General features: G+C 44.9%; 1 pseudogene; it reads right to left on the reverse strand.

Annotated features, from left to right (window-relative positions):
• Nucleotides 1-6,130: 6,130 nt before the first annotated feature.
• LOC131421175 (immunoglobulin heavy variable 4-38-2-like) lies at nt 6,131-6,606 on the reverse strand (annotated as a pseudogene).
• Between the last annotated feature and the right edge of the window lie 4,492 nt (nt 6,607-11,098).

The following is an 11,098-nucleotide window of genomic DNA, read 5'->3' on the forward strand; positions in this document are numbered from 1 at the left end:
ATATATAAAGTGTGGCATATTCACAAGTTTTGGGTTAGCAGCTAAATGTAAAAATTGCATTGAATTCAGACAAAGCTGGGTCCACTCCACTGCTTATGGTGATCAGAACAGCTTTACTGGGTCACTTAATTGAGTGAGCATTTCTTCTCTGAAACAGCTTCAGGACCAGCTGTGTTCAATGCTGCCATGAACTTGGATTTCCTCTTGTCAACCTGTCATGCAGTTTATTTTGGGGACAAGGAAGCCATTTCTGTTGAAGGGTAATCATTTTTATCATTGTTGAAATGCCTGGCAGCCCCTAATCTTGCTTCTTTCTCTACACAACTGAGTCTCTGCAAGATCATTCTGGACTCAGGACTCTCTTTGGTGGGGAACATTGAGAAATGCAAACTCCACTCAGGGCACAAACAGAGACAGCTAGTAGGGGCCCTCAGCTCCGCAATATGTTGAGTCATCTGATATGTGGGGTCACTGTGTGACTGTGACGATGTGGCCTCCCACCTTGTGTTTCTGTCTGAAAAGTTATAGATTGGAGATTGCAGTGGAAACTTTACATGTAAACTGTGTAGTAGGATGGCAGTGTTATTAGATGTTGTCATAACTGCAGTTAGTGTTCCCTCCCTGGGTGCCAGAAAGGGTCTGTGTGAGTCCTCATCTCTGATCGACTCATTTGCACAAGGAACAGCTGCTCTGCTCTTGCCCCACATGTCACACCTGTGCGACTGGGTCAGGTCACCCACCTTCAATGCAGTGTCCTCATCATTGTGTTTACTGACTTAGATCCACTTGTCTCTGAGCCCTTACATATCGCATCATGTGGATCCTTGAATGCAGCATACTCTCCCAGCTATTCCATATTTTATTCGAGTGAATTAAATAATAAATCACCTACATGCCTGTATGTAGATGATAGGAGAGTCATCAGAAGTTGGGAATTCTGAATTAACAGGATACATATGGACCCTCTGGTTAGGGTCTAGAAAAGTGGGCTGAGCTGCTCTGGGACAGCAGAGGGGTGGAGACAGCATCCAACCTCCTGGAATAGGTGCATCTGTTTCTCACCAGGTGTTTTCTGGGCCTTTAATCTGAACAGGGAGATGTGAAGGGTCCATCCTGGCCTTCAAGGGGTGTGTGGACTTGGATAGAGGCTGATATACATTATTGCTCATACAGAATAAAATATAATAGGTTTGCATAGGTTTCTGTGGGTTAGGTGGGTTTCTAGAGATGGCCTATCTTCAGGAAAGAAAGAAATAGGTATGTTGGGCCAAAAGGAGTTTGTGACATTTGTGGACACTATGAATGACAACTGTGGCTGGACATTGGCTTGATTCCCTTGTGAAGGGTTCAGAGGATAAACTGAAAACAGAATGTGAACTTAGAGCAAGTGGAGGCTACATATTTGAGGAGAATGGAGAGTCTGTGTTGAGTCATTGTGGAAATAGAAGCCTGATCTACACCGAGAAACAGAGCAGTGTTCCTGGGCTACATTTAGTTCAAATGAGTTTGCTGTAAGGAATATAAAGGAGTTTCATTGCACTAATTTTTTAGTTTTCATTCTCTAGACTCTTGGAAAATCAGTTTCAAATATTGGGACTATAGAAGAAACACAGTTATGACTAGGAATTTTTATTTATTTATTCATTCATTCATTCATTTATTTGTTTATTTATTTATTTATTTATTTTTTGTGAGGAAGATCAGCCCTGAGCTAACATCCGTGCTAATCCTCCACTTTTTGCTGAGGAAGACCAGCTCTGAGCTAACGTCTATTGCCAATCCTCCTCCTTTTTTTCCCCCCAAAGCCCCACTAGATAGTTGTATGTCATAGCTGCACATCCTTCTAGTTGCTGTATGTGGGACGTGGCCTCAGCATGGCCCGAGAAGCGGTGCGTCGGTGCGTGCCAAGGACCCGAACCCGGCCCACCAGTAGCGGAGCACGTCCACTTAACTGCTAAGCCATGGGGCCGGCCCATGACTAGGAGTTTTTCACTGAAAATGTGAATAAAGATTTTGGAGTAACTAATTTTAGGTTATGGAAATTTTGTTTTTGACAACCTTGATGGCAATCACTAGTAATTACAGCAATCATTGTAAAATAGCTCTCTAAGGTGTTACTATGACTCAAATACCACACTGTCATTACCTTCTGCAATCATCTAGAAGGGCTGAAAAAATAGCATTCCTAAATTAGAATTATCAGAGCCTTCAGAAATCCTTGAACTCCCTTGTCCAGTGGAATTCCCACCAGCACTTATGGCATTTGGGTCTCTCAAGAACACATCAGTTGTCTCCCTATGACATCGTGACTGGAAGCACCACACATTCGAGATGTCACCTCCAATACTAGCCTCTGCCCTATTGCCTTCAGACAAGGCAAATATTGAAAAAGATTCAGGGATTACCTCACTCCTATCACCAAGAGATTAAGACTGCCATTATACTACATCTGTGTAACAGCTTCCTATGGTAATCAGTTAATTCTATCTATTGAAGAAACACAGGGAAAAACTGCCCTTGAACATCACTGAAGAACTCTCATCAGGAATATTTGACAAAAAAATGCAGGAGGGCAAACTTCAGAGAGTCAACGTTGGGCTCGTGTTTCACAGAGTCTGTTCCAGCTGCTCTAACAGAGTACTGTAGACCGGGTGGTTGATGAACAACTGAACTTGTTTCTCACAGTTCTGAAGTTGAAAGTCCCCAGATCAAGGTACCGGCAGCTTTGGTGTCTACTGAGAGCCCTCTTCATAGACAGCTGTCCTTTTGTTGTAACATCACATGGCACCGGGGGCAAAAGAGTGTCCTCAGTCCCCTTATATAAGGGCACTAATCCTGTTCATCGGGGCTCCCCCGTCACAACCCAGCACTTCCCAAAGGACTCACCTCCTGACAACATCACACTGGGCATTAGGTTTCAACACATGAATTTTGGAGGAAAACAAATATTCAGTCATTGTAGCAACCAAATAGTCAGTTCATAGTTCTACACTTGGAAGGCTACTCCAACAGAGTACCTCAAACTGAGGACTCTCACAGATCCTGGAGAAGCTTCTGATCCTTAGAAGCAGAAATGTGACCCAAGACTATCAGAAAAAGCATATGATCTGGATAGTGGGCATCTTCTATCCAAGACATTGGACTAAGACATCTGTCTAATTCGATGTTTTGTTGTTATTATTATTATTGTTGCTTGCTTACATATAAGTATTCTCATTTTCTATGGATTTGAATTGTTATCTACACATAATGGCCATTTACCTCTTTTTCCATTCATTTTTTACAGTTGTTAAGTGGCATAAGTAGTCACACACTGTTTTTGGTGTTTGGCTGCTGACGCCTTAAGGCTCATTCCCCCTCTTCTCCTTCTGCCCTCACCTGGGAAATCTGATAGGAAAGCTTGGGTTCTCCCTCCTTCAATGCTGGTGGGAGATTCAAAGCAGACAAGCCCCTCCTGTGAGCAGGACAGGCACCCTTCCCGCACCATGAAGCACAGTAAAATCCCTGAGCCAGTCTGCTTCAAGGCTCCATCAAGCCATTTCTGACGTGCTCGAGAGGGCTGTCCTCATCTCGGAAGACACCTCAGTAAGGGAGGTGATGAAACGTTTTATATTCTCTATGTATGTTTGTGTCATTCTCAGCCTGGACATGCATGCCAAATTTTGGTGGGGGTCCCTCTGCCTTTGCACGGTGTCAACTGGTGTTGCTGCCATGAGCATGGTGTCACGTCAGTGACCCCCACCACTGGGGTCTTAGTTCTCTTGCTTTGGATTCATGATGCCTCTGTAGCCTGATGTGCAGCCTGCACTTTATGCTGCTGCTTGCTGGCTGGTTGTGCACTGAGCTGTGCTCTGCTGCACTGTGGAGTCAACAGAGTCACTGTTATAGATTTGGCTGACTGACATCAGAAGCTGTCATAACTGGCATTTGTGGACAGGAGTTATCAACGGTAAGTGACTCTCTGCCTTTTCTGCGTGTGATTATGTTTTCTCCTATTGCAACAAATATTTCTAATTCAGAGACTGAAGATGTAAACACAGAATCATGAGTACAGACAAGTTCCCCCATGGAAACTGCTATATGGAGAGGAAACTCCAGACCCTGACAGGAACCCTGTCCTTAACCTCCATCTGCTCCTGCTCCTGGGGAGAAACACAGAATTGGTGGGTCCTGTGCACCCTCTGGTGTACTGAAGACTCCCTGCAGCCCAGCGCCTCCTGTCTCCTGTGGGAAGTTTGTGTCTGAGCTCACACTGACGGCCCCTCATTGTGTCTCACACAGTGATAAACGGCCGTGTCCTTGGTTCTCAGACTGCTCAGCATTAAACAAACCTGGTTCTTGGAGATGTCTCTGATGATGCTGACTCAGGATTTAAGAGTTCGGTTACAGTTTGTGCTTCCATCGCCTTATCATACCTACTGACTCCAGCCAATTTCCTGGAACCTGGAAGGTCCAGCTCACACCATAGCTGATTAAAGAGAATCCAGAAACAGAGCAGGAGAGGAAGAGGGTCTGTGAGAGCTTCACCAGGTTGGGTCCCAACTCCTGCAGCTGCTCCTGGGGCCAAAGGGGATCATCTTCAGTAAAGCACACCATGAACCACGTGACCAGGTCCCATTCCTGAAATCCCTGAGACACTTCCAGCTGGGAGCTGCTGTCAGGCAGAGGAGCACCCCAGCACAGCCGTGCTCCTGTGAAGGGCTCTTGTGGGAAGGAGATGGGCAACTCAGCCCAGGGCAGGCCTTTCAGCCTGAGACTGGGGTCTGCTTTGCATGCAGGAGGCGCTGAGGACATACATGGGGGAGCAGAGGGAAGGTCTCTATCGGCCCTTCCCCAGGGGAGAGTGTTTTTCTTATTCGCCTTAGGGGAACACAGGGGACAAATCCTCCGTGACAGTCTCTGCCTGGTCTTCCAATTTCCAGACAAGCAGGAAGAGTGGTGGGTCTACAGAGGGAAGGACAGGGGAGCAGAGAGCATGCAGACTTGTTGTAAATGGAATGACTTCACATTCATCCAGAGAGTAGAGACCAGGACTGTTACCCCAACGTGTTTGCTAGTCCCTGCACATTCCAGTGGAGATCTCAAGGTGTGGCAGGGTGGAACTTGTGAGGAGGGGCCTGTATTCGTGATGGTAAATACATTATTCAGAAATGACCTAGATTGCTCATCTTCCCATGCAAGATTTGTCCTCAACTCCACGATTTTTTTTCTGAACTTGAATTCTATTTCTTGGGTGTAGGGCATAGGGACTTGCCCTATGCATTGTTCTCTCATAACTTCCTGGGGACAGATATTTTCCTGCCTGAGGGAAGAGGCCCAGTAGGGACACTGTGTGTCTGAACTGAGCTGGTGTTTGGGGGAGACCTTCCTTAATTGTATTAGTCAGCTGAGGCTGCCCTAACAAGACATCACAGACTCAGTGGCTTGAACGTCATTTATCTTCTCACAGTTCTGGAGGCTGAAGTTCCAAGTCAAGGTCCTGGCAGCGTCGGTGTCTGGTGAGACCTTTCTCCCTGGTGTGTGGATGGCTAGCTTCTTGTGGTGTCCTCACGGGGACTTTCCTCTTTGTGCAGGTGGAAAGAGAGAGAGAGAGATCTTGTGTCTCTTCCTCTGCTTATATGGACAACAATCCTATCAGACTAGGACCCCGATCTCATGACCACTTCTAGCTTTACTTATCTCTTTAAAGACTTGATCACCAAATAGGGTCACATGGGGGTTTGAAACGTCAACATATGCATTTGAGTGTGCGACTCAATTCAGACAAGAACACAAATCAAGGGATGATGAGAATCCCTAGGATATTTTGTTTGTTAAAATGGACAAATAAGTCAAATAGAAACTCGGTGAAGAAAAGGCCCTAGCGACTGGTCACATCTCATTTACAAACAAAGAAATGTATACCATCCTCTCTCACCTGCAGTGAGAATGTGAAAAATTAGAGCCACAAAGCACAAAGTGAGACATGTTCCTGGAGGCAGCAGAGTGGTTGAGAGGAGAGAAAATCCCTGATCACAACAGGAAGCTCCTCCCCATTCCCTCCCTCCACCTGCTTCTGAGCCTGGACCTGTGCTCTGTGGGTCCTGATACCCTCCTGTCTCCTGCAGGGAGGTTTGTGCGTGGGCTCACACTAACCTCCCCTCACTGTGTATCTCACACAGTGATACATGGCCGTGTCCTCTGTGGTCGCAAAGCTCAGCTGCAGGGAGAACCGGTTGTTGGATGCGTCACTAGAGATGGTGACTCGACTCTTGAGGGACGGGTTGTAGTAGGTGCTCCCACTATAATGGATACACCCAATCCACTGCAGCCCCTTCCCTGGAGGCTGTCGGGTCCAACACCAGTAGTAACCATTAGTGATAGAGTGTCCATATACAGCACAGGTGAGAGAAAGTGTCTGCGAGGGCTTCATCAGGCTGGGTCCCAACTCCTGCAGCTGCAGCTGGGACAGGACACCTGGGGACAGAGGGAAACACAGTGAGTCATGTGCTCAGAGGCAGTGTCCCCATATGTTCATGTCTGAGTCCCGGAGTCACTCACATCTGGGAGCTGCCTCCAGAAAGAGGAGAACCACAGGTGATTCCTGTTCCTGCAGAGGAGATCCATCACTCCAGAAAACATTTTCAAGGGTGAGGAGGAACCCGAATTTGAGTGAGGGTGTACTTTGTTTTCGTCTGATGACATAAGTGGAGATTTGCACAAGTGAGGTGCCTTTTTATAAAAAGGAGAAGAAAGTAGGCAAGGTCCTTGTCTCTGGAGCTCCGCTGGGAGGGGGATGCTGACTCTGCCTCAGAGAACTCAGTGCTCTCTGGGCTGCCCCTCACCATGCCTGGGGCCTCTTCTTCCAGGCCAGGCAATATGCTGAAGGAGCTGGTCATGAGATCGGATGAGGTCAGGGATGAACGGCAGCTTTGGGAACAGAGTCACTGTACCTCTACTCCCATGGATATGTATCTTCATTTATCAAATACCCACCTCATGTCCAGGGTTATTGAAATTGTCAGGCTTCCATTCCAATCCACTTCCCCTCTGCATTATCTTGTGCTTATTTAATGGATTTTCAAAATTCAGGGACACCATCTAAATTTAATAATCACACTGAATTCAGGCAAAGCTGAGTACAATCCAATGTTTATCATAATTCACAACTTGTTTATTGGCTCACTTAACTTGGCTGAACATTTCTTCACTTGAAATAGCCTCACTCCAAGGTATATTCAAGAGTTGCTATGGAAGTGTATTTATTCTAACAAGGAACCACGCAGTTTATTTTGGGGACAAGATAGACATTTCTTCTGGGAGGGTCATCTTTCCTAGCACTGTTGACAGGGCCAATGTGACCTAATCCTGCTTTTTCCTGTGAACAACTGAGAGTCTGCAAGAAGACAGTGAACCTCAGGACTCTGTCCCTGGGGGTGGACACTGAGGAATTCCCAGCCCTTCTCAGGACCACAGACAGCTGGTGGAGCTCCTCAGCACTCAGTATGTTGGGCCAGCACCTGGTCTCAGGGGACAGACTCACACATTCTAGAAGTATCTATTTCCTGCTGTTGTGGCACTGCCAGTGAATTTTGAATTCACTGAACATGGTTTCCTACATATTGAGTGAGAGACGGGCATGATAATCGGAAATTCAGCTTCACAGTGACTGGCTTGCGGGAGGGGTGAGCTCCTGATTGTCAGAGGGACGCTCTGGCCTCAGGAAGCAAGTTCCCTTGAAAATCCCACCTGAGAGCTGCTTTCTCAAGTCCCTGTGTCATTGAATCCTGGGTCTGTGTCTGAGGTCATATGAGTAAGTAGTCAGGAAAGCAGAGCACATCTTCATCCTCCTCACTGTGTGACACAGAGGAGGTGGCCTCACCCCTCTGATTTTCAGTCTGAAAGGATATAAAGTGGTGATCACAATAGTAACTTTATAGTGGGGTGCTAGTGGTGTTCAATGCTGTCTTCAGTGTTATCAGGGGTATTTCCTCTCCCGGGAACCAGAAAGGACCCCTGTGAGCCCTCATCTCTGACCAACACCATTGCACATGTAATACTTGCTTCACTCCTGCCCTGAGATGTCACAACTGTGGGTCTGCGGCAGGTCAACCCTCCCTCAGCCCCGTGACCTCACCTGTACACTGACTGATTTAGAACCTTTGTCTCTGAAAAGCCCTTTCCTCAATGTCATTTGATGAACAGAGCCCTGAATGCACCATATTATTTCTGGCTTTTCAATGACATTAGTGGAGTAATTAAAAAATAACGAATTTGCCGGCCTGAATGTTGATGATAGGAGAGTCAAGCAATGTAGGATGATCCAGAATATCAGGACTCATATGGACCCTTGGTTAAGGTCTGGAAAATGAGTTGATATGCTGTGGGACAGTGGAGAGGGAGAGACCGCATCCAACATCCAGAACCAGGTGAGCCCCTGACTCACCAGGTGCTTCTGGGCCTGGGTTTGAACAGATGCAGAAGGATCTGTCCTGGCCTTGATGGGCTGGAGATCCTGGAGGAGATGGATATAAATCCATGGTCCCATAGAGGGTTATAAAACAGGTGTATTTTTGTTTCAGTGGGTAAGAATGGGTTGATAGGTGCAACTCACCCTTGAAAAGAAAAGATAAGTGTTAAAGCATTAAAAAAATGTTTAAAATGTATTATGCATTATTATTTATATTTAGTAATTTAAATAATATTTATAATATTTAATAATAATTTATACTTATATTTAATATATTATTTATTTAAAAGTTAAAAGAATTAAAAATTATCTTGACTTTTGTGGAGATAATTAATGACAATTATGTCTGGAGACTAGAACATGTTATAATGATGGAGGAAATATCTATTAGAAATGACCAATACATGATGATAAACAGAAGAGGTGAGATTTAAGTGAGAAGCTTTTTTAGGTACCAGTGACGATCACACCAGGAGGACCCAACCACTATGATGTGAAGGAGAAGGAAAAGATGGTGGTGGGCTCCCTGTTGAGGAGATAGGCAAGGTCCATCTGATGGCTTCGGTATTTCCCCTTGTAAAGGGTTGAGAGTATAAGCTGAGAATGGAATGTGGACTTAAGAAAATTTGGCGCCAGATGTATGAGGACAATTTAGGGTCTTTGTTGGAATCATCAATGAAAAGGAACCATGGACTTTCTATGGAGAAATGGCAGTGTTTATGGGTGATGTTGGCTGAGTGGACTTTGCTGTTACTGGATACACAGGGTCCACTGTCCTCACTGTACATCATGTGGCTCCACTCGGAGGTCTAGTTTCAAGCATCAGGGACATAGATGAAACTCATTCATTATGTCCCAAAGTGGTGCAGAAAGTTCAGGGGGAATAAAGTCAAGGTTATGGAAATGTGTTATTGAAAATGTAATTGTCCATGTCTAATATGGAATAACAGAAATAGCAAAAATGATATAAAAAGCATTGCTTTGGTTTTCAGCCATTGGTTAAAACCACAGAATAATCCAAGTAACTGTGATTCACAGATCCAGATCCATCTCATGTAAATTTATAATTAGAAAATAGTCTAATTGATGAAATCTCACTCTTCCTATCAAGGACCAGTGTCTCCATGGACATGAGACTTCTAGTCAGTGAGACAGGAGGCAGTGTCTGTTGGGGCATCCTTGGTCCTTCAGAAGGTTGTTTAAGAAGAAACATCCCCTTGCGTCACTCAGCACATCATCATATTTGAAAGAAGCCTTTGAATCTACTGTCACGTATCGATCCATAAAATTCCTCATTCTTTAGGCAGTGAAAAGTGCTTTCACTGTTACTTTCCAGTGAAACAGTCACATGTAATAAGGCAAAATCATAAAAATATGTAAAATTTACCCAAGGACAAGCCACAGATCGGAAGAAAATATTTGCCAAAGGCATCTGATATATTTAACTATTGTCCAAAATGCACAAATTAGACTTAAATTGAACAATAAGAAACAAACAGACCAATTAAGAAATGGGCCAAAGTCCTTAACAGACATCTCACTAAAGAAGATGTACAGATGGCAAATAAGGATATGAGAAGACGGTCATCACGGGGAAATGCTGGTTGAAACAATGGTGGAATACCACCACAGACTTACTGGAACATCCAAAGTCCAGAGCACTGAGAAGATCGAGTGCTGGCGAGGCTGTGGAGCAACAGGGACTCTCATTCATTGCTGGTGGGAATGAAAGATGTACAGCCATGCTGGAAGACAGTTTGGTAGTTTCTTACAAAATTAAACCTACACTTACCCTATGATGTAAAATCACACACTTTGGTTTTGCCCAAAGGAAAATAAAATTTATGTCCACCAAATACGTGCACACAGATGTTTATAGCAGCTTCATTCACATTTGCCAAAACTTGGAAACAGCGAAGAGGTCCTTCAGTAGGTGAATGGATAATAAACCGGGGTACGTCCAGACAATGGACACTTAAATGTCACACAGATGTGGAGGAAACATCAAAGGACGTGATGGAAATAGAAAGCAGAGATGCCAGAAGGACCAAACTGAGGAGATTATATGAGGAATGTGGAAGCGGCCAGCGAGGAGTAAGGCTGTGAGGAGGGTGTGCAGGAAGAGACTGAGAGAAGACAGACTGTGTTTGACATCCCAGAATGATATGTACCAGTGGGAGCATTCCTTAGAATTGGCTGTGTAGATCAAAAATTAGAAGGACCAGCCCTGGTTACCTAGGGGTTGATTTTGGCACACTCTGCTTTGGTGGCCCAGTTTCAGTTCCTGGGCACGGAGCTACACCACTCATCTGTCAGTGGCATGCTGCGGCAGCTCACATACAAAATAGAAGTTTGGCAACAGATCTTAGCTCAGGGTGAATCTTCTTTAGGAAAAAAAAAATAAACGAATTAGAATGAGCATATTTGGTTGACTGATATTTGCCATTTTTGTGGTTAACTCTGTAAGTGTACAATGAAGGTGATTGGTCCCTTTAGAGAGTGTGAGTATAAAGAAAAGGAATAAAGTCATCTTAAACGTGTGTGCAAGGTTCACTGTCTGTGTCTCCCTTGTTAAATCATCAGCTCCAGGAGACACTGTCAAGATAGCAGTACACTCTGAACTCACCTCCTCCCTCAGACCCAACAAAT

This window comes from Diceros bicornis, chromosome 24, assembly GCF_020826845.1.
Source record: "Diceros bicornis minor isolate mBicDic1 chromosome 24, mDicBic1.mat.cur, whole genome shotgun sequence".
Classification (NCBI taxonomy): domain Eukaryota; kingdom Metazoa; phylum Chordata; class Mammalia; order Perissodactyla; family Rhinocerotidae; genus Diceros; species Diceros bicornis.